This window comes from Zeugodacus cucurbitae, chromosome 2, assembly GCF_028554725.1.
Source record: "Zeugodacus cucurbitae isolate PBARC_wt_2022May chromosome 2, idZeuCucr1.2, whole genome shotgun sequence".
Classification (NCBI taxonomy): Eukaryota; Metazoa; Arthropoda; class Insecta; order Diptera; family Tephritidae; genus Zeugodacus; species Zeugodacus cucurbitae.
In genome coordinates, this window is record NC_071667.1 from 14205741 (window position 1) to 14230021 (window position 24281).

The 24281-nt window shown below is 36.1% G+C and overlaps 1 protein-coding gene across 2 annotated transcripts in view; it reads right to left on the minus strand.

Moving 5' to 3' along the window:
- LOC105220349 (5-hydroxytryptamine receptor 2A-like) overlaps window positions 1–21979 on the minus strand; it is a 67902-nt gene extending 45923 nt beyond the window's left edge. For both annotated transcript variants that reach the window (XM_054230656.1, XM_054230653.1), the window contains exon 1: window positions 19848–21979. The gene's annotated coding sequence lies outside the window, so the exon portion shown is untranslated. The remainder of the gene's footprint in view (window positions 1–19847) is intronic.
- Between the last annotated feature and the right edge of the window lie 2302 nt (window positions 21980–24281).

Genomic DNA, 24281 nt, shown 5'->3' on the forward strand with positions numbered 1-24281 from the left:
AATTCGGTGTTGGATTTGTGGTGGGAGAGAGACTCCGTCGCCGAGTCCTGGCATTCACCCCGGTGTATGAACGTTTAGCTACAATCCGCATAAAAGCGAGGTTCTTCATATCGCTTATTTCCGCTCATGCCCCAATGGAAGAGAAGGACGATGTGACCAAAGATACTTTCTATGAGCGCCTAGAACGCACGTACGAGCGCTGATCCCGCCACGATGTCAAAATCGTGCTTGGCGATTTCAACGCTAAGGTGGGTAAAGAAGGTGTCTTTGGCACAATCGGAAAATTCAGCCTCCATGAGGTAACATCGCCAAATGGAGGGAACACAAGTACAGCATACTGTGTGAAAGACTAAAGCCCACCGTTAACAAACTGATTGGACCTTATCAGTGTGGCTTTAGACCTGGAAAATCCACAACTGACCAGATATTCACCATGCGCCAAATCTTGGAGAAGACCCGTTAAAAGAGGATCGACACACACCACCTTTTTGTCGCTTTTAAGGCTGCTTTCGACAGCACGAAAAGGAGCTGCCTTTATGCCGCGATGTCTGAATTTGGTATTCCCGCAAAACTAATACGGCTGTGTAAGTTGACGTTGAGCAACACCAAAAGCTCCGTCATGATTGGGAAGGACCTCTCGTTCGATACCAAACGAGGTTGCAAACAAGGTGACTCGCCATTGTGTGACTTCTTTAACTTGATGCTGGAAAAATAAATACGTCACTGTTGACAGTCATAACTTCGAAGTCGTAGATAATTTCGTATACCTGTGAACCAGCATCAACAACACGAACAATGTGAGCCTTGAAATCCAGCGCCGAATCACTCTTGCCAACAGGTGCTACTTTGGACTAAGTAGAAACTCTACAAGTCGCTTGTCATTCCCGTCCTGCTTTATAATGCAGAAGCTTGGACGATGTCAACATCCTCCGTTGGAGGAACCAAGTGGAGAGCGACCTGGTTACACTTGGATATCCAACTGGCGCCGAACTGCGAAGGAGAGAGAAGTGGCGCACTATCGTCGATTTGGCTATAACCGGCTAAACGGTTGCAACGCCAATCACATACATTATTAATAATACTTAAATTGTTATGTTAATTTAATATTTAATAAATTTACTTTTTTTGTTTTCAACAATGTTACATCTTCTCAACCCCCACTTTCCTGCTATAAATAATAACGCGTGTTTTTTCTTAGCTTTTGCGCTGGATTTCCATTAATAATAGTTTGAAATTTTCATTTACTGTAATGAGCTAAATCGAGTTTGTGTGACATTGGCACTCAACAGAGAAGCAGCTGTCTTAGAATTGAATACAATGTGTTGTAGACGGAAAACTACGTTGCTTCCTATTCAGATATTCAGATATTCAGGTTCCCCAATACACCACATGTCAATCCAACTGTTTCATGTAATTTTTACAATTGAAGAAAAACTCATTTCAATTAAAAACTTTGAGTAATAAACAAAAACAAAAACACGTAAGGAAAGGCTAAGTTCGGGTGCAACCGAACATTTTATACTCTCGGAATTTATTGAAGAAATTTAACCATATTTTTGAAAAACCTATAATTAGGTTTATGGGAGCTAGGAGAAGATACTTTTGAAAAACCTACAATGAGGTATATGGAAATGTTAAGACCCGTTTTAAATAATTTTTGGAACAGAGACACACTATTAGAAGAAAACAATTTCCTCTGAATTAAATTGACATATCTGAGAGATTTACCCATATTTTCGGTTAAAATTTATCCTTAGGCGCTGAGTTCAACATGTTCGATATCTGGGGCCTTGAAAAGTTATGGTCTGTTTTCGACAATTTTTTCACAAGTGAAGCCAGAGATGGTATGCACTATTTGTGTAAAGTTTTATTCCGTTATCTTCATTGGTTCCTTATGTTTACATTATAAAGTGAAGGAATAAGATGAATTTCAAAACTGAGTTATAAGCATAGTAGTAGTGGTTGTGAACCGATTTATCTCAGTTTTTGTCCGTGTTATCAGGGTGTATGGAATTTCATTCGAATTGGTCAAGTAGTTCCTGAGATATGGTTTTTGACCCATAAGTGGGCGATGCCACGCCCATTTTCCATTTTGTAATAAAATCTCAGTACAGCTCCCTTCTGCTATTTCTTCTGCAAAATTTAGTGTTTCTGACCACTTTTAGTCATTTTCAACCTAACCTTTGTATGGGAGGTGGACGTGGTTATTATCTGATTTCAACTATTTTCATGGTGTGTGGTGGGGTACTTCCCCAAAAAAATTACATCCAAATATGCCCCTCCTAGTGCGATCCTTCATTCCAAATTTTACTTTTATATCTTCATTTATGGCTTAGTTATGACACTTTATGTGTTTATGGTTTTCGCCATTTTGTGGGCGTGGCAATGGTCCGATTTTGCCCATTTTCGTACTTGATCTTCTTATGGTGCCAAGGAATATTTGTGCCAAGTTTCGTCAAGATATTTTAATTTTTACTCAAGTTACAGCTTGCACAGACGGACAGACGGACAGACGGACGGACGGACGGACGGACGGACAGACATCCGGATTTCAAATCTACTTGTCACCCTGTTCACTTTGGTATATATAACCCTATATCTAACTCGTTTAGTTTTGGGTGTTACAAACAACCGTTATGCGAACAAAACTATAATACTCTCTTTAGCAACTTTTGTTGCGAGAGTATAAAAACAACAACAAATAAATAGTGCAATAAGCTGAACAATAATTTGCGCTGTAAAAAAGCACATATGGCTATATATATATATATATATGACGTATATGTATATTTACATTTGATCCCTTTGTAGCTTTGGATCTAATCGTCAATAGCGACTAATTGTCGTTTATCTGTAATGCGTGTTACTTCATTTATTTGGAATTTTTATTCAACTCAAAAGAGAATTGTTTTTTGTTTTAAGCTTTTTTGTTAAAGTTTAAGCTTATCATTTTACAATGATAAAATGTATTTTACTGTGGTAAGCGTAACTGTTCAAAGGAGGTTTTAAGAACGTTGAAACAATTACCCTTGCAGTTTCAGAGACCCTCAATTCCTCACGCTCTCTCAAAATTGTATATTACAAGGATTATACTTTCGCCCTGCACAAGGTGTTATTACTTCGTCTGCCAAATGGTTCCTTGTGAATGTATTAGGTATTTTGTGAGAACAATCGTTACTGTTTTAAACAAGTTTATCTATACATTTGCTTAAATATGCAAGTACTTCAGAATATAAAGAAATAGAAAAAGTATTTCCGCAATTTTTATTCTTATTCATTTTAGTACAGTCTATTTCTAATTTGGTATCTCCTATGCGTTTCAAAGATTTACTCGAAAGCGTCTACCGAAGTACTACATTATGATTTTATTTAATTACATGCTCTATTTCAATCGTAATTTACCAGCACTATTAGCAAACAGCTACATGATTTAAAAACTTATTGCCAGTCGAATACGCCACTCACTTAGATAAAACTCGAAAACAACAGTTTTCAACAGTTTAAGTAACAATACTAAGAGCGCAAAAGCACAACACAAAATCAAGTAGCAAAATCGCCCACTCACTGCCTTACTGCCGATCAGCTGAGCCACTTAATTCTCTTAGAAGTCTGCAGTTTTTAAATTTACTTGAAACTTGTGTTGCTGTTTTGTAGTACATATACATATTCTATATGCAAGTACACATGTACTTGTATATATACATGAGTCTACAATTTCACGTTTGACCTTATCAAATTAGTTTAAATGGCGTAGCTTAAAGTTATATTTATTTTAAGTTACTTAAACATTTCTTATTAACCAATGGGATTTTCGTTCGCGCTCGACAGACAAGTTATTTTTAACTTTGCAAAGTTATTTAGGTTACTGAGAGATTTCAAATATTTAACAAACAAGTTGTTACTATTTTAAGAATTTTCTCAAATTAAAGAAGCACAAGTCTTATTAGCAATTATCTTCGGGTCTGTGTTGTGTTTTGAAGTGACAGATATTTAATCTCCTCAAGAGAGGTTAGATTGGACCAAAACACCAATAAAATTTAGGTAGTTGATTTCTATTATCCTTGAAGTCTTAGTAGCCTTATCAAGACTGTTTCTCAAATTTAATCAATTTAAAAAATTGCGATGCATCTGACTCGTTAATAACATTATATTCGAAATTGATAGATCTAAAAACTAGTCAAACTAGTAATGAACTGTGATTTGTTGGTTTATACTACTTTTTTGTATCAATATCATACAAGATGTGATCGTGATCGATATGAGTTTAACAATACTTTAACTGAGTAGATTTCACTATTAACATTTCCACTTGAAAACGGTGGCTTGATTTTCTCCAATATTCATTTCTCCCCTATTCGCTCAAACATACTATGCTTATGTGGAAAACCACTGTCAATTATAAAAAATAAGAAATTTTTCGAATGTATTCATATATGTATGTATGTATATAGCTACAACCACATATAACCGCGATGTGACCAATGCTAACCACTAACCACCGTCAATATCGATGTCAATAATTGGCAAATAAAAAACAAAATATTGGAATTAACGCGCGTATTAACGCTGTTGCAACTGTTTGACATTGCTGCGGTGAATTTGACAAAAAATAATTGGCACTGATGCATTCGAGTGGTCAACAGCATGTCAATTATTTGCGGTTATCCATATATTTTTTCTTTATTATTGTGTAAACATATGTGTTTGCATAATTTATATACATTAATTAAACAACAAAAATGTCTTATGCATGTGTGCTGTTTGGAAAAAATAAAAAAGTGTGTACATTTTGAGTTAAGTTTATAATATTCATATGAGCTTATACAAGGTGCCACCAAACTCAAATTTAAATTACATTTATCAATCTTACTTGAGGAATTTATATACTTAATCAAATAAAAAATAAATATTCTAATTTAAAAAAAAAATATATTGTTTTCAAAAAGTAAATCTTTTAGCTCCTATTTTAAATTAAAATATTTCTTCTTCTAATAATTGGGTACCATGTTTACTCTGAAAAGCAAATACTGATGCCACTTTTTGTACAAAATTGTTGACATATCAATGCAATTGATCATCAAATCAAATGAAGTTGACATAGATGTTTATTTTCCGAACCTGAATGCTAAATGGAAATATTTTGTGCGCTTTGAATATTGCAGTATTTTAGGTATTAACATGTAAATGATTAAGAACCTAATCATATTTAATAATGTATGTATATTTCCAATCAAATATTATGCTTCATTAAACAATTACTAATAGTATTAAAAATTTATAAAAAATGTGAGTTCAAATGCTAATATATAGAAATTATATTATTAAGTGCAAAAATGTTTATGCTTAATCTCAAAATGAGGTATAATATTATAGAAATATCTGAGACTTCGCTTAGCCAAACGAAAAATGAACTTAAAAAACAAATAAAATAATATTTGAGTTGTTTGACGAAGTCGTGTCATATTTGTGCCTTTATTACAGTAAAGCTTTCTTTCTCCTTTCTTTTAAGGAGTAACATTAAATACACATATATTTACATATGTGCACTTAAGATCTCCGTAGAGTATTGTAGTCTGTTTAAAATGTGTCGTTTTCACTGCGTCAAATTCAATGAAAGTCGCTGACAAAATGACTAAAATGAAAAATATTACTATTTTACTTTCTCAGCAAATAATTACAAAATATGACAAACGTTATTATTTTGAAACCGAAATTGAAATTTACAAATAAATAATATCATCGATGCTGAGGAAATATATGCTAACAAAATTGTACTATTGTCAATTTAGTGTCATTAAATTTGTCATATTGAAAACCACGCATTAGAGTTTAATTTACATATACAACTTATGCTGCAATCACAACCGACAGCCGAACGATTTTCTACTCGACTTGCACTCCTGCTCTCTGAGAGCACTCATCAGCATCTCGGTATAAGGGAGCTGTGGGACGGCATATCAAACTCCTTACGTACAGCTGCAACCGAAACCATTGGCTTTCGGAAAAGCCAAAAAAACAGCTGGTATGATGAGGATTGTCGTCTCGCAGTGGAGAGAAAACAGACTGCCTACCTCGCAATGTTGCGATCGACCGCAACACGAGCGGGATGGGAAAGATACCGAGAGCTGAAGAGGGAAGCGAGACGCATTTGCAGAAAAAGAAAGAAAGAGGCAGAAATGCGTGAGTATGAAGAGCTTGACAAGCTGGCCGACAGGGGTAATGCTCGAAAATTTTACGAAAAGATCCGGCGACTAACTGAAGGTTTCAAGACCGGAGCACACTCCTGTAGGACCCCCAGCGGTGATCTAGTGGTTGATGACCAGAGTATACTGTGTTTGTGGAGGGAACACTTCTCCAGCCTGCTGAATGGCAGTGAAAGTACAACACCAGGAGATGGCGAACCCGATTCCCCAATCGACGACGATGGAACAGATGTTCCATTGCCCGACCGTGAAGAAATTAGAATAGCAATTACCCGCTTGAAGAACAACAAGGCGGCGGGGGCCGATGGATTGCCGGCCGAGCTATTCAAATACGGCGGCGAAGAGCTGATAAGGTGCATGCATCAGCTTCTTTGCGAAATATGGTCGGAAGAAAGCATGCCCGACGATTGGAATCTCAGTGTACTCTGCCCAATCCACAAAAAGGGAGACCCCACAATCTGCGCCAACTATCGTGGGATAAGCCTCCTTAACATCGCTTATAAGGTTCTATCGAGCGTACTGTGTGAAAGACTAAAGCCCACCGTCAACAAACTGATTGGACCTTATCAGTGTGGCTTTAGACCTGGAAAATCAACAACTGACCAGATATTCACCATGCGCCAAATCTTGGAGAAGACCCGTGAAAAAAGGATCGACACACACCATCTATTTGTCGACTTTAAAGCTGCTTTCGACAGCACGAAAAGGAGCTGCCTTTATGCCGCGATGTCTGAATTTGGTATCCCCGCAAAACTAATACGGCTGTGTAAGTTGACGTTGAGCAACACCAAAAGCTCCGTCAGGATCGGGAAGGACCTCTCCGAGCCGTTCGATACCAAACGAGGTTTCAGACAAGGTGACTCACTATCGTGCGACTTCTTCAATCTATTGCTGGAAAAAATAATACGAGCTGCAGAACTAAATAGAGAGGGTACAATCTTCTACAAGAGTGTACAGCTCCTGGCGTACGCCGATGATATTGATATCATCGGAAACAACACCCGCGCCGTTAGTTCTGCTTTTTCCCGCCTGGATAAGGAAGCGAAGCGAATGGGTCTGGTGGTGAACGAGGACAAGACGAAATATCTCCTGTCATCAAACAAACAGTCAGCGCATTCGCGTCTTGGCTCCCACGTCACTGTTGACAGTCATAACTTTGAAGTTGTAGATAATTTCGTATACCTAGGAACCAACATTAACACCGATAATAATGTCAGCCTTGAAATCCAACGCAGAATCACTCTTGCCAACAGGTGCTACTATGGACTGAGTAGGCAATTGAAAAGTAAAGTCCTCTCTCGACGAACAAAAACTAAACTCTACAAGTCCCTCATCATTCCCGTCCTACTTTATGGTGCAGAAGCGTGGACGGTGTCAACATCCGATGAGACGGCACTAGGAGTTTTCGAGAGAAAGGTTTTGCGGAAGATTTACGGTCCCTTAAACATTGGCAACGGCGAATACCGCAGAAGATGGAATGATGAGCTGTATGTGTTGTTCGACGACATAGACATAGTCCAGCGAATAAAAAGACAGCGGCTACGCTGGCTGGGTCATGTTGTTCGAATGGATGAAAGTGCCCCAGCTCTGAAAGTTTTCGATGCAGTACCCGCTGGTGGAAGCCGAGGAAGAGGGAGACCTCCACTCCGGTGGAAGGACCAGGTGGAGAAGGACCTGTCTTCACTTGGTATTACCAATTGGCGCCAAACCGCCAAAAGCAGAGATGCGTGGCGCACTGTTGTGGACTCGGCTATAACCGCGTAAGCGGTTTCTACGCCAGTTAAGAAGAAGAAGAACTTATTGTATATGAATTTATGGTCAAATCAAGGTATATTAAAACCACCGCAAGAAAATTTTTATGTGATTATTATTAGGAATTGCTTTAGGGGCTATACCAGTGTAACCCATGAAAAATTAGGCGTTTGTTTTGGCTTATGGCAGCGAGCGGTCGCTTTTTACAACGCTGTCATTCAAAAACTATTCAAGATACGACCTTACCGCTTTCACAGGATATTTTTGAAAGTATTGACTATCGAATAAGCCAAAAATAAAAAAATCGATTTTTTGAAAATGCCACACCGGTATAGCCCCTTAAAAATTTATGGAAGCTCCACAACAGACTCACAGCAGGTAAAATAATCTGGGACTCATACAACTTCCACACCTTATTACAACTATATTTTTGATTCACAATGAGGGATATCTATATAAAATCGCAACAAAGTTGCTACGAGAGTATTATAGTTTTGGCCACATAACGGTTGGTTGTTAGCGACATAATAAAACTAAGCGAGTTAGATATAGGGATATATATATCAAAATGGGCAGGGTGACGAGTAAAGTTCAAATCCGGATGTCCGCCCGTCTGTCCGTCCGTCCGTGCAAGCTGTAACTTGAATAAAAATTGAGATATCTTGATGAAACTTGGCCGTAATCGGACCACTGCCACGCCCACAAAATGGTAATAACCGAAAATACTTAAAAAGCTATAACTAAGGCATACGTGAATGTAATTTTTTTGAGGAAGTGGGCATAAACTACTAAAGCTAAATCAATGAAACTTACTAGAGTCGTTTCTTTTAGGTAATGGAGGAAATCGGATTATAACCACGCCCACCTCCCATACAAAGGTTATGTTGAAAACTACTAAAAATGCTTTAAGTGAGTAAGGAAAACCATCAGAAGCCTTAAATCTCATTATAAAGATGGTACAGAAGTGCTGCACTCGAAATGGTATACAAAATTTTAAATGAGCGTGGCTCCGCCTACTTATGGGTCAAAAACCATATCTCCGAAACTATTCAACCAATTTCAATGAAATTCGGTTCAGAATATCTTACTACCACGCCTATTTCCCATATAACAGAACTTAGAAGTCGGTCTGAATAGTTTACTTTACAATATATAAAGTTAGTACTAGTGAAGATATCGGAACAGAACTTTGCTCAAATAATGCACTTCTAAAAATCGTCCAAATCGGTCCATAAGTTTTCAAGACCCTATATATCGAATATGAGGACCTCAGTACTTCTAACAAATTTTTTACCGAAATTATAGTTAAGTCTCTCAGATATTTTGAAGAAATTTTGAGGGAATATGTTTCTTCTAATAATATGTCTAAGTGCCAAAAATGAGTGAAATCGGGTCATAACTTAATCTATTTCCCATATACTTAATATTAGGGTTTTCAAACTTTCAATGTATATCATATATATGCCGAATATGTGAGTCAAATCGTTTGTTATATTAATAAATTTAAATAAATAAGTTGCGAGAGAATAAAATGTTCGGTGGCACCCCAACTTAGCCCTTCCTTACTTGTTTTTTGTTGTAATTTTAGCAGATATATATGTACATATATACATGTAGATATTTTATTTAACAGTTTCTTTCGAACCAAACTCTTCCTCCCTCCACTATTTAAGTTATACAGATCTTTTCGATTATCTATTTGTTTTCCATAACTAAAGTATCGAGGCAACACTGTACTGCTTAATGTTAAATTTATAAATTTTTTGAAATATTTTACGATTTTGATGAAAAATGAAATAAATTTAAAAACACAACACTAATTGAAATTTATATATTTTATAATAAACAAAAATAAGCTAACATTTACAATGCAATGTATGAGAAAATAAACAATTTGATTAAGTGCAGCAGCGGATTGATTGATCGGCTCACAAATCGTATGAATTACACATAATTTCAGTTTTCCACGCGAAGAAAGCAACTGTCAATAAACAAGCTTAAAAATTTGTTTAATGTGCATGAACATACACACCTTTGTATGTAAGCTCTTTTGTATGTAAAAATGTATACATATGTATATGTAAGTTGGAAACGATATGTTAAATTAAAGCTTCTATGTGCTTGTTGACTTGGCGCCAATGAAATTTTGCATGTAAATAAATACACACACGAATATTTATTTACATATTTCACATTTATAAACAAACAACTGTCGTAACGGACAGCGCCGTCCAAATTTCACACCTTTATCGTTACAAGTGTACATTTCATCTCAATTTCGAGCACTTTATGCTTTCCTTTTCCTGTTATTTCTTCTCAAAAATTTAATAAGCGTGAAAATGCTTTAATATTTTAAAATTTGTTAGTTCTAATAATTTTATTTCCACACAACTAAAAAATTAGCAAAATAAGCAAAGCAAAAGTTCTAACAACAACATAAATTCAAAATTGTAAGTAAATAAGTGAATAAAAGCGTAGTAGTACAGTGACTAATGGACGAAATACCGTTACACTTGAATAGCGTAACAAATACGCTGATGTCTGCCCGTAACGGTAAATGTGTAGATTTTGTTGAAAGCAACGCAATTGTGGCGCTTTTGTGCAGCTAAATATCTGCCATCTCCTCGACACTGACACACTTCCGTCAGCCAAGCGCTGTTGTTGGCGCGCATTGAACTTGAACTCTATGTAGTGTGTGTGTGTGCGACTGGACCGTTAAGTAAAACCACGTGCGCGTGTATTTTTGGTTGTAATAGGTAAATTGTTTCTATTGTTCAGCTTTCAGCTGGTGAAAATGTGAGGTTTTCGTTTTGTTAGCCAAATATAATAAAATATTTTTTCTAATTGCAACGTTGGGGGATGGGGTCATATGTAGAAGTTCACGCAAGTGAGGAAAGTTTCTGATTGCCATTCACTTGGGAGTGGCCAGGAACGATTCTTTTGCATATGACTCAAGCAGCTCACGACTTCCGGTTTTAGACCAAGTATCCCCTGGGTAGCTAACAGACATCCGTTTGGAGGCGAGCTAAAGTGAAAAGGCGAAGCCCGCTTGTGCGGTTGTGCGTAGGGCTTGGGACCCACCACATAAAAAAATCTCCCCAATGAAAACAAACACCGAGCCTCGGATGAGAAACCCCCCTTTTGATGACGACCCCTGCAAACGTACTAAGGATCATGATTTGAGGGCATGCACCTGGAATGTCCGGACTCTTAATTGGGAAGGTGCCTCTGCCCAGCTGGTTGATGTCCTCATACAACTAAAGGCTGACATCACCGCCGTCCAAGAAGTGCGATGGACGGGACAAGGACGGAAGAAGGTGGGTCCTTGTGACATCTACTACAGCGGCCATATAAAGGAGCGCAAATTTGGTGTTGGATTTGTGGTGGGAGAGAGACTCCGTCGCCGAGTCCTGGCATTCACCCCGGTGGATGAACGTCTAGCCACAATCCGCATAAAAGCGAGGTTCTTCAACATATCGCTGATTTGCGCCCACGCCCCAACGGAAGAGAAGGACGATGTGACCAAAGACGCTTTCTATGAGCGCCTAGAACGCACCTATGAGCGCTGCCCCCGCCACGATGTCAAAATCGTGCTTGGCGATTTTAACGCCAGGGTGGGTAAAGAAGGTGTCTTTGGCACAACAGTCGGAAAATTCAGCCTCCATGACGAAACATCGCCAAACGGCCTGAGGCTGATCGACTTCGCTGGGGCCCGAAATATGGTTGTCTGTAGTACCAGATTCCAGCATAAAAAAATTCATCAAGCAACGTGGCTGTCCCCTGATCGAAACACGCGCAACCAAATCGATCACGTTGTGATAGACGGAAGACATGTCTCCAGTGTTTTAGACGTGCGTACGCTCCGAGGACCAAACATTGACTCGGACCATTATCTAGTAGCAGCAAAGATACGCACTCGCCTCTGTGCAGCAAAGAACGCCCGTCAACAAACACAAGGAAGGTTCGCCGTCGAAAAGCTGCAATCACAACCGACAGCCGAACGATTTTCTACTCGACTTGCACTCCTGCTCTCTGAGAGCACTCATCAGCATCTCGATATAAGGGAGCTGTGGAACGGCATCTCAAACTCATTGCATACCGCTGCAGCCGAAACAATTGGTCTACGGCAACGCCAAAAAACCAGTTGGTACGATGAGAATTGTCGTTCCGCAGTGGAGAGAAAACAGACTGCCTACCTCGCAACGTTGCGATCGACCACAACACGTTCGGGGTGGGATAGATATCGAGAACTGAAGAGGGAAGCGAGACGCATTTGCAGACGTAAAAAGAAAGAGGCCGAAATGCGTGAGTATGAAAAGCTTGAAAAGCTGGCCGACATGGGTAATGCTCGAAAATTTTATGAAAAGATGAGGCGATTAACAGAAGGTTTCAAGACCGGAGCATTATCATGTAGGGACCGAGAAGGTAATCTGGTAGCGGATGTCCAGAGCACACTGGGATTATGGAGGGAACACTTCTCCGACCTGCTCAATGGCAGTGAAAGTACAACACCAGGAGATGGCGAACCCGATTCCCCAATCGATGACGATGGAATAGATGTTCCATTACCCGACCATGAAGAAATTCGAATAGCAATTACCCGCTTGAAGAACAACAAAGCGGCGGGGGCCGATGGATTACCGGCCGAGCTATTCAAATACGGCGGCGAAGAACTGATAAGGTGCATGCATCAGCTTCTTTGTAGAATATGGTCGGAAGAAAGCATGCCTGACGATTGGAATCTTAGTGTGCTCTGCCCAATCCATAAGAAGGGAGACCCCACAATCTGCGCCAACTACCGTGGTATAAGTCTCCTCAATATCGCATATAAGGTTTTGTCGAGCGTATTGTGTGAAAGACTAAAGCCCACCGTCAACGAACTGATTGGACCTTATCAGTGTGGCTTTAGACCTGGAAAATCCACAATGGACCAGATATTCACCATGCGCCAAATCTTGGAAAAGACCCGAGAGAGAAGAATCGATACTCACCATCTTTTTATCGATTTTAAAGCTGCCTTCGATAGCACGAAAAGGAGCTGCCTTTATGCCGCGATGTCTGAATTTGGTATCCCTGCAAAACTAATACGGCTATGTAAGCTGACGTTGAGCAACACCAAAAGCTCCGTCAGGATCGGGAAGGACCTCTCCGAGCCGTTCGATACCAAACGAGGCTTCAGACAGGGTGACTCACTATCGTGCGACTTCTTCAATCTATTGCTGGAAAAAATAATACGAGCTGCAGAACTAAATAGAGAGGGTACAATCTTCTACAAGAGTGTACAGCTCCTGGCGTATGCCGATGATATTGATATCATCGGAAGCAACAACCGCGCCGTTTGTTCTGCGTTTTCCAGACTAGATAAAGAAGCGAAGCGTATGGGTCTGGTGGTGAATGAGGACAAGACGAAATATCTCCTGTCATCAAACAAACAGTCGGCGCACTCGCGTCTTAGCTCCCACGTCACTGTTGACAGTCATAACTTTGAAGTTGTAGATAATTTCGTTTATCTGGGAACCAGCATTAACAACACCAACAATGTCAGCCTTGAAATCCAACGCAGAATCACTCTTGCCAACAGGTGCTACTTTGGACTGAGTAGGCAATTGAAAAGTAAAGTCCTCTCTCGACGAACCAAAATCAAACTCTATAAGTCGCTCATTATTCCCGTCCTGATGTATGGCGCTGAAGCGTGGACGATGACAACATCCGATGAGACGACTCTTGGGGTTTTCGAGAGAAAGGTTTTGCGCAAGATTTTTGGTCCTCTAAACATTGGCAACGGCGAATACCGCAGGCTATGGAACGATGAGCTGTACGATTTATACGACGACATTGACATAGTTCAGCGAATAAAAAGACAGCGGCTACGCTGGCTAGGTCATGTTGTACGGATGGAAGAAAACACTCCAGCTCTGAAAGTATTCGATGCAGTACCCGCTGGAGGAAGCCGCGGAAGAGGACGACCTCCACTCCGGTGGAAAGACCAAGTGCAAAGTGACCTGGCTTCACTTGGTGTTTCCAATTGGCGCCAAAAAGCAAAAAGGAGGAATGAGTGGCGCGCTCTGGTGGATTCGGCTATAATCGCTTAAAGCGGTTCCTACGCCAAATGTATATATATAACGTTGCGGTTTAAAGTGCACGAACTTTAAATGTTGTTGTTGAGAATAAGCTTCAAAATATGGTTTTGTAGTGCACTGCTATACAAAAATTAGAGCGCTTACATCTTTATCGAGTTTGTTTTATGAGGATTGCCACCTGTTTTAAATTTTTTGTTTTTGTTTGAATAATCGCCTAATTCTTCATCATATTAATTTAATTTTTAAGGCTGTTATCTAGTTAAAAGAGATTTAGTTTAATTTTCCAGGATAAGCCCACCATTAAGTTTCGTTGACTTGAATAAGTATATGTCATTATGTAGCGGTGCCTTCTCAGCTCACATGTCTTTATAACACAAATATTTTTTATACTCTCGCAACAAAGTTTCTAAAGAGAGTATTGTGGTTTTGTTCACATAACGGTTGTCTGTGTCACCAAGAAATAAAAGAGTTAGATATGGGGTTATATATATATAAATGATGAGGATGACGAGTGGAGTTGAAATTTGGATGCTGTCCGTCCGTCTGCCCGTGCTAGCGATAACTTGAGTAAAAATTGAGATATCTTAATGAAACTTGTAACACATATTCCTTAGCACCCTGAAACCGAAAACCTATGCAGTGTCATAAAATTTGGTACAGGGGATCGCATTAGGGAGGTGCACATTTAGGTGTAATTTTTAAGGAAAAGTGGGCGTGAATCCGCCCACAAATAGGTTTTGTGTATATATCTTGCAAACCAAAAAATCTGTATAAACCAAACTTTCTGCAGTCGTTTCTTTTATCCATTTCCTTATACAGTCCAAAAATAAAAGAAAGCGGATAATAACCATCCCAGGTGTTGAGTTAACTCACTAACGAAAAAACTCAGAAACACTAAATTTGACATATGAATAGACAGATGGAAGCTGCATTCATATTTTTTTACAAAATGGGAAATGGGGGTGGCGTCGCCCATATATGAAGAACTCAGTTACTAACGGTAATTTTACACCGAAAATATAGGTAAATCTCTCAGATATTTTAATGTAATTCAGAGGGAATTTTTTTCTTATAACAGTTTGTCTCTGGTTGAATCGGGTCATATCTTCCCCTAGATCCCATATGCCTAATTATAGGTAATATAAAATTAAGTGAGCGTATAGTCTTCGATATATTGTATCTTGGTGGTGAAAATAAGTGAAATCGGTTCAGGAATTACCTCAGTCCCCATATAATATTATGATGATTTTCCTTATCTATTGTTCTTTATGCCGAATATACTTATGGGTCGAATTGTGTTATGTTTATAAAATTACATCAATATATTGCGAGAGTATAAAATGTTCGTTTGCACCGAAACTTAGCCTTTACTTACTTGTTTTCTATTTGTTTTTTCAGCAGGTGTAGAAACACTGAAACTGAAGCTGAATTTTAATGTGGTGCCAAATCTTCACTGTACTGCAAATGCCGCCATTTAAATAAACTGAATCTGTGTAACATGCATATTCCTTCCAATTTCTTTGCCATTTTTAATGAGATCACTTCCGTAAAAAGTTGAATGTACAAAAAGAGAGATAAGTAAAATATAATATTTTGGAATCTTTCTCAAGCAAAGAGAAGATCTAAATTTATGCAAAGCAAAAACTCTTTCATTTTTACATTTCACTAAAGCGTTTATATTAAGGCTCTTAAAATTATTCGAATAACTTGAAATGCGATTATTCTGCTGCGACTATTCGATAAGTTGCACTGTTGCGAGTACTTGAATAGGTTAGGTTATGTTTGCCTGGTGGGCTCGCATAGACTAGTTGTGGTCCTTAGCGATACCAGATGGAAGTATTCCTTAAGTAGTAGTCATCGGTTAGGATGCCAGCGCTTGAGGCGAATTTTAATAGATTATCAGGCCTCACTGACGGTATCTCCTCCAACTTATCGTACAGTAGGGTCCCTAGATACCTGAAGCGAGTATTTGAATAAATGAAAATTGTTTAAAATCCAAGCAGCCTTTTATTTTTGTTTGTTTTTATTTTTTGTGCGCTTTTTTCGAGAGTTTCACTTTTTTCACCAAAAATAGAAATTTAATGAAATTGCACTATTTGAATAGTCGACAACGAACGGTTAATCGGATAGTCGGAAATGAGTCGGCAACTTACGAGTATCCGGATACTGCAAATCCCCAAAATGCCCTATGTGGTTAATTCGGTTAGTCAATTAGTCGAATACCAAGAGCTCTAGTTTATATTTATATTTTACACGATCGATTTCGATTGCAAGCGATTGGAACAAACTATTATGGTATCTCTGTCGCTTTGGAAGTATATAAACTGCAGAAATACAGTTTATATTGAATTTAAATATTATTTATTATTGATAATAATATTAAACTTGTTTAAAAGAAATTTTTGGAAATGCTGAAAAACAACCGTTCTCAAGGGAGAACAATAGGTAAGCATACAACCCTAACACTAAAATAGAACACTTAAATAAAATATATATTTTTGCATACATAAAATATAAGTACACTCAAATGTAATTATGGACCCGCCAACAAAAAGGCGGAAATTTAGAAAATTGAATTTAGCTTTGAATATGATTTTCAGTGTGGCGACTCGACTGAGTGTGCGTCATGCAGTAATTGACAAATGCGCCACTTTTATGCAAACTCCACTTCCACTGCAATTTTATCGCAGGTAGGAAATTGGCTAAATAAAGTGGCAACACCCATACTTACTCACTTATACTAAGTAAGAAAAATTAATATATGTTGTTGTGTTCGTTTGTGCTTTAGATGACAGACTGTCTGCTGGAAAAGCATGTGTAAATTTGTCTTGAAAGGCTGCACAATTACCAACAACATAGCGTGGCAAAGTGGCACAAATACAAAAGGTAAATATTTAAAGCCTGCCAACAAGCAACCGAGCGGAAGCGTCGAAAAATAAGTAAACAAAGCAGCCAAGTATAGTGAAATTTAGTTAAGAATGAACACACATAAATTTAGCTTAGACGGTGCCAGTGGTAGGTAAATGAAGGTAATATATAAGTATTTATATGAGTTTATGTGCTGCTTTAATGTAGTGATAAAATGAAAGGCATTTTGTTGGCTTGGGTCTAAGTAGAAATATTTTCGTTTAGGGACCGCTGATAAGCGAAACAAATGCGAAATGTAAATTAAGAATTTTTGCAAGTTTCTTTCTGCTTTTATTTAAACTCACTACAGTGCAAGGTGTTTTTAAAATATGAGTATTTATTATTTCTAGAAATCTAACTTTAATAGTTTAAATACCTAAAAACATATAATACCATTTTAAATTTATGTTCATTAAATTATGTGAGTAGTATTATATTGGTTGGCAAATATCGACCTTGCGCTTTTTTGCTTTTTATTCAATGCTTTATAAAAAGTGTTACAGTGATCAGATTTAGTTCAAATATGCGCCGTTTCGTCCGATATTCTGTTTTCATCTAGACGGCAACTTCATAATAAATTCCCTGAAAAAGTCTTGCACGTGATTGCTTTAGCTGCAATAAATCGTCTAGATTTTTTTTTAATTATAAGGGAACTTTTACAACGTACAAGAGAACATACCATGATAGAAAAAATATAAGTTTTTTACAACAAAACTAAGAGTTTTACTTTTTATTTATTTATTACCAGCACTTTCTCTTCCTTCTTGTACACATACATATATATTTCTATATGCTTATGCAACTTTTAGCTTTAGTGCCATTCAGAATATGTAAAGTTAGTTAATTGATGGTTAATGGGGGTGCCATAAGGGAAATTAAAGTTTTACACAGGTTGTCAGAAGAAAAAAAAATCACTGACATAAATTAAAGTTCAAGTTCACTGCTCACATACATATGCATATTTCGAAAACTTGTTTGGCAATCTCTTCTTTTCAAATCTACTTTTAATATATTTATAAAATTACTTAAATGCTTTAAAGGAGTTAACTTGCAATGCGAGTCCATAAAAAACTTTATGCTCACAAAATACACTAACTTTTTATTCGCTTCGATCACAAGCAATCTGTAAGTCAGCGCATATTTATTGCTAGCGCTTAGCACACAGTCAAATTGCCGAGGCAACTATATATTCACTATTATTGGCTGCTTCCCGCCTGACCGCCACACCTATCAACGGTAGACACTTTCGTAACCAACCAAACGAATGTCGACTTAAGCGACAATAATCCCAATCATTAGCATACAAAATTCGTCTGGCAATAAGGCGACACATCGTTACGTGCTGACACTATCTAACGAAATATGGCGGGCCGACTTTGCCGTTATTCTGGTGTGCAGACTGTAAAACACTGTAACTGGGCATATCAAAAAGCGCTGCTATTTGTGCTGCAGCGTTTGACTTCAAGATAATCCTTAAATTCCCTGACAGCAAATATCAGACAGGTGTTTGATATTATTTGAAGATAAGATAATATTAATACAAAAATAGGTTCGCAGCATGCTATATAAGTATGTATATGGCTTATAAAACTTTCAAGACTATTCCTCAAATATTCGATATCCTATTAAATACCTCAGTATCCTAACCGATTAAGTCGATTAAGTGAGTTTGTCATCGTGTTGAAGTGTCGCAAAAAAATAAATAGTGGAACAAAATAATAAAAATAGAAAAAATCGGATTATAACCAAGCCTACCTCCTATACAAAGGTTATGTTGAAAACTACTCAAAATGCTTTACATCATTAAGGAAAATACCAGAAACCTCATTGCAAAGATGATAGAGAAGGCACGCATAGATTTGTATATTATTGTATAAAAAAATTAAAATGTTCTTGGCTTCGCCTACTTATCGGTCAAAACCTATCTCAGACACAGATATATCTTTGCAATATTTCTGGTATTTTCCCTGCCCCATATATTATATATAATGATTTTCGTTATTCTAGCGGACCTTATGCCGAATAAATGACAATCTGATTTCCAAAGCTCTCAATATAAGGCCTTGACAGTGTCCAAATTTTTATGGGAAATTTCTTCTTGTTTGTCATAATTTTTTTCCTAAATCATCGAGAAACTTTTGTAAATTGTGATTCCAGAGTAATAGAATGAAAAACATATGAAAATAATTTTGTTCTAAGCTCCTTAAATAATCTAACCGTTTACATATAGCCAAATAAGATTAACAATTGACAAATGTGTTGTATTTGTTGTTGTATGACACACATTTCTAGGGCTGTCGGCCATTTTTGTTTACATTTTCGTTTGACATCTCTCCTCTTTTCGCAAAATTATCGATAAAACTAGATATAACACCGAAAATCTAGTTATATAAAACAAGATAATGTTATAATCTCGTATAATCAAGAGATGAATTTTGTATGGTAAATATCGTTTCTTAATTACAGATTATCGAGTTAAGCTCGTAAATGGAGATAATCTCGTTATATGTAAACATAGTATAAGTTAAATGGCTAGTAAGTCAAAATGAAAAGTAATCTTTAGGTTATTAATTAGGAATTATATTGCAATAGAGTTGCCATGTATTATTAATACTACAGCTAAACAATTAACAAATAATTGTACAATATGGACGGCGTTGTAAAAATCTTTACCGAAAGTAATGTAATTACAAATTAGTAAATAGAGTTTGCAATTAAAAAATAATTTATACTAAAAATCCTTCAAAAAGTAGATATATAGAGATAAAGTGTTTGCCGTTCGCTGTTTTTATTTTTTATATGAGAGCAGTCAAGGAAAGATGTGGTGAATCGAGGAAGTTATACATATGTATGCGGTCTTTTTTATTATATTCTAAATTATTCTATTCTAAGTTAAGTTACTCACGTAGTGAACTATAAATCCAATGAGGCTGCTGCACTCTATAATGTTTGTTTGGTATTTTTATTGTTTTTACAACGGATTAAATACATTGAAAAGAACACCGAATTTAAACACACTTGACTTGTTTATTTAATTCAATTAAAACTTATACATGCATTACTTTCATATTTTATTTGAAAATGTTACACATGAAAACACACTTAATTGAAAGTTTCATTTGTTTTGTTACACAATTTGTTCGCCACAATGAGGAGCAGTCAGCAGGTTGGCTTATCTGCTCGCAAATTCATTGATACAATTTTTCTTTTCGATTTTTTCACAGAATTTTTGAAAGTTTCCTGCTAAATCTCTTAATCGCTTTTTGCTTGTTTTTTTGTTTAAGCGTTATTTTTGCCAAACGCTGACGATGCGATGCGTTCGCCCGTGCAGAGTTCGTTAACCGGCCGCGCGCCTCAAGCAGCTACTTTGGCGCGTTTACTTGTCGGCATTTTGCTTAAAGTTGTGTATTTGTTTGACTTAGCTTAAATTTCTGCTTACACACTATATTTTTATTTTTTTTTTCTATTTTTTGTTTGCTTGTTTGTAATGCGCGTCTATTGAAGCAGACTACTGTATATTCAATGACTGTGCGTATATTTTTTTTCTATACATAATTGTTATTTTTATTATTGTGCATTTTGTAGCATTTTGATATGCGTGACAGTTGTTATTCTTCTATTATTACAATTCAATTGTTGTAACACTTTTGCTTTTAATGCATTTCTTTTAAATATAATATTCAGGTGATGAAATACTTTTTGTATTCTCCCAAATCTTCTTGTTGCATTATGTTGTTTATATTTTTTTTTTTTTTTTTTGCTGTGGCTACTGTACGGTGTGGTAGTGCACTGAGTAATTGGTATGTTAGATTCACTAAATTTTTTTATACATTTTTTTATGTTTTCAAATCTTTGCTTCGACTAATTAATTAAATTATTTTTTTATTATTATTTTTCACAACTTTTTATAATTTAGTTTTAAAACACGTTTATTTAATTTTAATACTACAATAAAATATTTTTCTTTTTGTATTTTGCAAAATGTAAGTATACAAGAACACTATTACAAGTATGACCACTGGTCACTGGTCACTTGCACTTGTTCTTTTGTTATTCACTCACATAAACATTTAATTAACTCTTTTTGTATTGTTTTGGGCTTTTTCACTGTCTGCTTGGTGAAAGCTTTCAGTGATTTCATTGGATTAATCTGTTACTAAATTTTTTCTTTCATCCATCGATTATTTTTATCAGCAACTATGGAATTCTGTAAAATGCATTAATTTGATATGTGAAAAATACTTGAAAGTGCAGTGTTCGGTCTTATATGTATGTATAATATATATACCAATTGTTGGAGATTGCCTAATATTTAGTACGAGGGAAAGCTAAATGTTGACCTTGAATGCTCAGTAATGTAGGTTTTACTTATGCACATTTGTATAACATTGAGTATCCAGGTTTCTTTAGGTATTAAAATACATATGTATATTGTCATTACATATAGTTTTCATAAATATATACATATGTATGTACTTATGCTTATGATTATATTATTAGAATGTAATGTAATCATGCAAGTTTATCAATGTGAAGCCATTGTAATATGCTTACATAATACAGTAAAACTCATCACTTTTTATAGTACATCCTTAGGTATTCAACATATTTAATTCAATTTCGTTAGAAGATATATTGATAAGGCAAATGATGTTGCAACATAAAGTATTCCAAGATAATTGATTTCTTGATGGAATTTTGTTATTTACTTTTTTTATGAAATCAGGTTCATAACCACGCCTACCAACCGTTCAAAGGAAAAACAGAAGAAGCATAAAATTCTATGGTGCCGCCCACTTGTGGATACTTATGAAAAACCATATCTTAGGAACAACTGTTACAATTTTAACGAAATTCGCAAGACTTGTTCAGAACATTTGTTTGGCATACCTTAAAGATATTTTGAAAATCTGCAAAATCGATTCATAACCACACTTACTTTCCTAGTACCACAATCTTGAAGTATATTTGAATCGTTCACTTTACAATATATAAATTCAGCATCAGTGAAGATATCTAAACATAACTTTATACAAGTAGGGCATTTATACACTGTATTTATAGTGTGGCATCCCCGTCTAAAAATCGCCGTTAATCCGCCGAATATGAGGGTGTAGTAGGACCGGAAATATTGTAAATCTCTTAGATAATCTAAAGAAATTCAAATGAGAAGACTGTTTCTGTCCCTGTGGAAGGAAGGAAGGGCTAAGTTCGGGTGTCACCGAACATTTTATACTCTTGTAATTTATTTAATTAATTTTATTAATATTATATAACAAACAATTTGACTCACATATTCGGCATATATGTATATGGTATAAAGTCCATTGAAAGTTTGAAAACACTAATATTAAGTGTGTGGGAGATAGGGGAAGTTATTTTTGGCACGGAGACATATTATTAGAAGAAACATATTCCCTCTGAATTTCTTCCAAATATCTGAGAGACTTACCTATATTTTAGGTAAACATTTTTTAGAGTCGCTGAGGTCCTCATATTCGATATATAGGGTCTTGAAAACTTATGGACCGATTTCGACGATTTTTAGAAGGGCGATGCCACTCTTTAAATGCAGTATGTTTGCAAAGTGCTGTTCCGATATCTTCACTAGTACTTACTTTATGTATTGTAAAGTAAACTATTCAGATCGTCTTCAAAGTTATTGTTAGTTATTGAACTATTTTCACAACATATCATTGGGAAGCTAGGAAGATATTATAAACCGAATTTCACTGAAATTGGTCGAGTAGTTTCGGAAATTGATGATGGTTTTTGACCCATAAGTGGGAGGAACCACGCCCATTTAAAATTTTGTATTTCATTTTGAGTGCAGCTCTTCTGTACCATCTTTATAATAAAATTTATGGTTTCTGCTGTTTTCCCTTACTGAATTAAAGCATTTTTAGTGGTTTTCAACATAACCTTTGTATGGGAGCAACTTTGTTGCGAGAGTATACAAATAATAATTATTCGATTTAATTATTTTGATTTAGCTTCATACTCTTATAATTTGTTTTTCAACTCATGTGTAACTTTTATAAGTTATAATTTTCTATTACTTTTAATATTTTTTATTATAGACACAATTAGTTTCTGAAAAATTATCAAAATAAATTACATTAAAGAATAGGTTATTGCATTGTAATGTCGCACACTTTTCTCTAAAATATTTTAAATTACTTGGAAAATCAGTTCAAGGTTTAAGTGTAAAATAAATCTGAGTTATAATTTCTATGACAAAACTTGCGGCTCTTACTTAATAAATATTGTTTTATATATTATTATATAACGATCTGGTAATAACAAATCATTTACACATTTAATTGTTCAAAGTTTATACGGTTTTAAGTACATTAATTTTTTTTATATAACACAAAATATTACTCAAGTTATGGTGTACAGAGAATGAAGTAGAGTATTAACAGATAAAATATTTAATATTTTTAGATGTTTATTTTTTTTTGTTTATTTGCAGCTTTTTAACTCTTTACGCTGCTACTCAATTCAATTTAAGTTGTTGATTGTCCACTTGAAATTTTTCTTTTGTTTTTGTTTCTTTATCGAACTTAGCAGTTTAAACAATTGAATTTTTGGCGATTCTGTACACACATATCTATGTATGTATGTTTTTATGTTTGTTTCAACTGAAACCCGATTTGTGGCTCAATTGCTATTACTGGTGCACATGAATAAATACACAAAATCACAATTCTATTTATTTTTCCTTTTCGTAACACTGTACACACAATTGTTGCTTATATATGTAAATATTTGTATATTTATACTTTTAATATTTTATTTTTAATAACAACAACAATGCTTTTAAACGTTTTGGCTTTTAAACAACTATGCACAACTCGCGACGATGATCAATCAATTGGAATTATTTGGCAATTCTTTGTTATTAATATGATAGAATATTTGCCTCAGCCACTTTAATTGCTTTTTGTCCGCGCTTACCAAACGTCTCGCGGCAAATTTCAAAACAAACTGACTATGCGATTTTCCAACTGGTCCAGCAGCAGCATGCCGTGTAGCAACGTAGCAGTGGCAGTGGCAGCAGCCGAATCAAGCAGCAACGGAAACGATGACAACAACATTGCCGATAGCAACAACAATGAAAACAGCTGACTGTAAAAGCATCTTCAAAAGGTAGCAGTAGAAAAGTGCATGTTATAGCATGCAAAGCCCACCCTGCGCCCACAGTAGCAATATTCAAGACCAATGAAGCTTTAGCAAAGCTCATTTTCTCCCACATACACTCTCTCTCACACACATTTACTCTCTGTTAATGCACAAAATAGTGTGTTTTCTCATTTGCCCGGCGCTCTCAAAACGC